Here is a 4,690-nt window from a genome sequence, read left to right on the forward strand (position 1 = left end):
TGTTTTGGAATTCACTGTATTTTTTCACTTATAGATCTTGGGCACAAAATTTCTGCTATTTAGATATTTGCTAATAAAATTCATTGTCAAAGTCTGGAGCAGGCATTTCTTTTAACTTTCTCAAAAAACAACAACAACTCATAGTTCTATACTTACTTTTTTAAAATGTTCTCTGGAATTCAAGCAAATTCTACAAACAAACAAAAAAAATCTAAAAATCAGATGTCTACACTAGATCAGTTGCTTAGAAAACAGTTGTAGTTTTACCATGATCGAACCTGTCCCGTCTAAACAAGAGGAGAACCCAGACCAAGTAGTTTAATAGAGGACATTAGTACAGATGACGAGTTATAATGGAAGAGGAAGATCTACAAGACAATCAGAGAATGGTGAGGACACCCAGGGTTTCACATCCAGAGATTAGTGTCAGTCAAAAGTTATTCTAGAGTTAGGGAGACAAATGAGACAATGATGCTGCAAAAGTTTGGGCATACAGAACATGTGGACAGAAGCTGAAATCATAGAGGAACAGCCACTTGTGGAAGCAAAGCCCAGTTCAGAACTGGGATCATGGCAAGGTTTGGCTCAATAAAAATTGTGGCCACAGAGAGAAGGTCTGCTAGAAAGAGAAGAAATTATGGGGACTCAATCTATACTAAAAATGTAGCCCAAAGCCAAGAAAGAAGGCAACAAAGGAACCTGGTTTCTCTCCCATTGTCCTCCATTTTTTTTTTTTTTTTTTTTTTTTTTTACTTTATCTCCCATTAGCTGTATCTATCCAGAAAACAATTGGCAAAGGAGGGTGTAGAAAATCAAGTTTGTGAGAATCAGGACCCTGAGACTCTGAACAGAAGAGTAAAAAAAATTAACCTTTTCTCAGAGTGAAGTAGTCATGATTTGAGGAAATATGGCAGAAATTTTAGAAATTAGGACTAGGAAAAAAGTAAGAAATGAAGGGTTGGAAAGTTCTATAATGACTATCAGTAACATCATAACGGATGAAAATATTTTCATGATTAATGTTTATATTGTTTTATGGCAAAAAACAAAAGTCTCAGATACGTTTTTAAAAATATCCATGCATGCTTGAGTCAGTAGGAGATCTTACTTCATAAAGTTCTTGACAAATATCTACTAACACTTATTGAACGTAGATGATGAGCCATTCACAGGGCTATCCATGCTCTTTCTTATTTAATCCTCACAAAAACTCTAGGAAGTAGATATAATTGTCATTTTGCAGATGAAGGGAGGACTAATTCTGTGAAGTCACAGTGGTAGTAAGTGGGAGAATACCTATTCATAGCTTTGTTTCCTGATCTCTAAGCTCTGTCCAGATCACCATGTAATTCTGTCCCAGTCAGTGCTGGTCTGATGAGGCTTCATTATGTGTTATTCATAATCACCTTTCTGAGCAGATGGCTCTCTCCCACTTCCACAAAGCTGGCTCAAAATAAGGGTGGTTAAAATTAAATAGATGCTTTATAACCAACCCACATACAAAAGATGAAATCATTCCTGCTTACGTGACCAATGATCTTCTAAAGGCTATATGTACATTTTTATCTATTTAATCATCTGTAAATACTCTGTTATTCTAGAAGATGGCTAAGGGGGTAGGTAGATTGAAACAGAAAAGGAAAACATTCATCTACAGGCAGAGTCATCTCTTTACCCAAAGCAGCCTCCCAACTTCCCCAGCCTCCAGAACCTTGCTGGGTTTGTCTTGCCAGTCCAGAAATGGCAAAGCATTTGGTGGTCAGCATTGACACACATTGCTACCTTTCCCTGGTCAAAGAAGGCTTATCTGATGACCACGGCCACATCCTGCACATTGGACACTACCAGTCAATGATGGAGCTTTCAGCAAGATACAAAAGAGATGAAGAAGTATAAGACTACTCTGAGACAGTTTTGCAAAAGTCAAGGGAAATGGAATGTTCTATTTTAGAGATATTATAAGATCCATCACCTCCAGTTACAGGTCATTTTTGTGCCATCCTGCCACTGCTCTGTTAATAACATTAAAGACGTCTTCGTTACCCAGGCACAGGAACAACAGATAGAGCCAGCTGTTGGAAATCCAGAGCGCTCTGACATCAACCCCATTGCACAGCCAGGAGCAATGTATTTTTATGTTGAAATTGAGAGAGGAAAGAACCTTTCCCACAAAATTAAAAAAAAAAAAAAAATCCCTTGCAGTTAAAAAAGGGAGTCCTGGCCAGTGAAGCCATTCTTAATATTCCCGACTGTCTGACTGTCGGCAGTACCACGTGAGCAAGGAAGAGACAACCCTGGCTCACAGCTTCTGGAGAAACTTTAAGCTCTTTGACTTCATTCTTGATGAGTGAGCAAAGAGAAACTTGCTTTGTGAACTTCACAGGGAAGTAGTAGCAACCTGTTCATAAAGAAATTCGTCCGTCTCTCAGGGACTCCTGTGGAAACCACCTGCAGCAAAGAGGCCCAATATTGAAATGTTTTCTGGAAAAAAAATCACCTTCTAGGATGAACATCTTATGTTAAAAGCATGTCTGTCATCCAGCTCCAAGTACAGATTGTGTCTACCTACATTTTCAAAAAAGCATTTAAATTATCAAATAAAATCCAAATGTTTTTCCGTGGGGAAAAAAAAAATTGAATCATGGGTAGGGTCAACAGAAATTCTGCTTTTTTTGCTTTAACCCAAATTAGATAAGTACTTGGTTCGTTGATTATTTATTTATTTATTATTAATTACTAATGCACTGTTTAGTGTGTGTATGTGTGTTGTAGGGAAAGGTACAACATGCTATTACAAAACTCTTTCTCAAAACTGCATAAGCCAATCACATTCTAGAACCTTATTTTTAACAAGTATCAGCACTCAAAATAATAATATATATCAGTATACATGTTATATATTAATTAAATTTAATCCTTATATATTCCTTTATAATGCTAGCCATTTCTTAGAGAAATACACCTCAAAAAAAAAGAAGAAAAAAGTAAAGAGAGGAGCATCCATTCGGCATGAAGAAAATACATTAGGGCCAGCATGATATTAGATAAAGGACATTTGTCAAGGATTCAGGTGTCCCAACTATGCTTCTCCTTTACTCTGTAACCTTGGACATGTTACTTAGCCTCCTTTCTTTGCGGTCATTTCTCCATAGAAGGAGGCAACTACTTCCTGCTTTTCTACCTCAAACACATGTGAGGTAGGAAAATGTAAAATGAGATGATTGATGTAAATATACTTTGCAAACTAAAATGATATACAAATTCAAGTTGTAAAAATTCTCCTGAGTTTTTCTATGCTGGTCTAGATACACACTCATGTACTAAAAATATTTCATACACAGACAGAAACACACACACACACAGAGGCCTGAGAAACAAGTGCCATGCCATGTATATGATGCACACTTATATGTTGGAATCGTGAGCAGCGTTGGAGGGGGAGGGAAACAAGACCCATAAGTTGGATAGACTGCAGCAATTGCCTTGGCTCCTATCTTACTGGTCATGTCTCTTCCTGTGTTGTTAACCAAACAGCAGAGGAAGGAGAATAGCACATCATTCATTCACTGCTAGGAAAGGCATATATGATAGAAAATCAAATTAAATTATCAAACTATATGGTGGTTCCCTAAAGATTTTTCTTACTGAGATGGAGGGGAAAATCTCACTAGTACATTTCAATTTAGAAGAATCTTGGATAGTACTTCCTCACATAGATTACAAAAAGAACTTTATCATGATTGATTTCTAGAAAAATAATAAGAAATGTGAAAATTATCATAAAGAACAGAACTGAGCTCCCTATTATTTTAAATAACAGTTCTCTATACAAGATAGCTGTACTACTGAAAATTAGAGAAATATGAAATATGAAATTTTTGACTTGGAGAACTTAATTCCAGCTAATTTATTTTCCTTTTTATCAGAAAAAAAGATCGGGAAAAAAAAAATGCCATGCCCTGTGGTTGAATTATTGGATTATCCTTGCTGTAGCTATTGACAAACAACTTCATCATTACTAATTTTGCTTGTTTTTTTTTCCATTTAGTTAAACTTACTTTTAAATTTGAATTCCAGTTTATTAACATACAGTGTTATATTAGTTTCAGGTGATTCATATAGTGATCCAGCAGTTCTATACATTACTCAGTGCTCAACATGATAAGTGTGCTCTTAGTCCCCATCATCTATTTCCCCTGTCCCCCAGCCACCTCCTCTGGTAAGCACCAGTCTGTTTGTTCTCTATAGCAAAGAGTTTGGTTTTTTGTCCCATTTTTCCTTTGTTTCCATCTTTTGTTTCTTAAATTCCACGTATGAAGTCGTAAGATCTTTGTCTTTCTCCGACCGACTTATTTCACTTGGCATAATGCTCTCTAGCTCCATCCATGTCATTGCAAGTGACAAGATTTCATTCTATTTTATGCCTGGGTAGTATTCCATTGTATATACAAACCACCTCTTCATTATCCACTCATCTATTTATGGATACTTGGATAGCTTCCATAATTTGGCTCTTATAAATAATGCTGCAATAAACACAGAACTGCATATCTTTTTGAATTAATGTTTCATATTCTTTGGGTAAATATCCAGCAGTGGAATTATTGGATCATATGGTAATTCCATTTTTAACTTTTGAGGAACCTCCATACTGTCTTCTATGGTGGCCACACTAGTTTGCATTCAACAG

General features: G+C 36.2%; 1 pseudogene; it reads left to right on the top strand.

Moving 5' to 3' along the window:
- Positions 1–499: 499 nt before the first annotated feature.
- LOC123942093 lies at positions 500–2,351 on the top strand (annotated as a pseudogene).
- Positions 2,352–4,690: the final 2,339 nt, after the last annotated feature.

This window comes from Meles meles, chromosome 5, assembly GCF_922984935.1.
Source record: "Meles meles chromosome 5, mMelMel3.1 paternal haplotype, whole genome shotgun sequence".
Lineage (NCBI taxonomy): Eukaryota > Metazoa > Chordata > Mammalia > Carnivora > Mustelidae > Meles > Meles meles.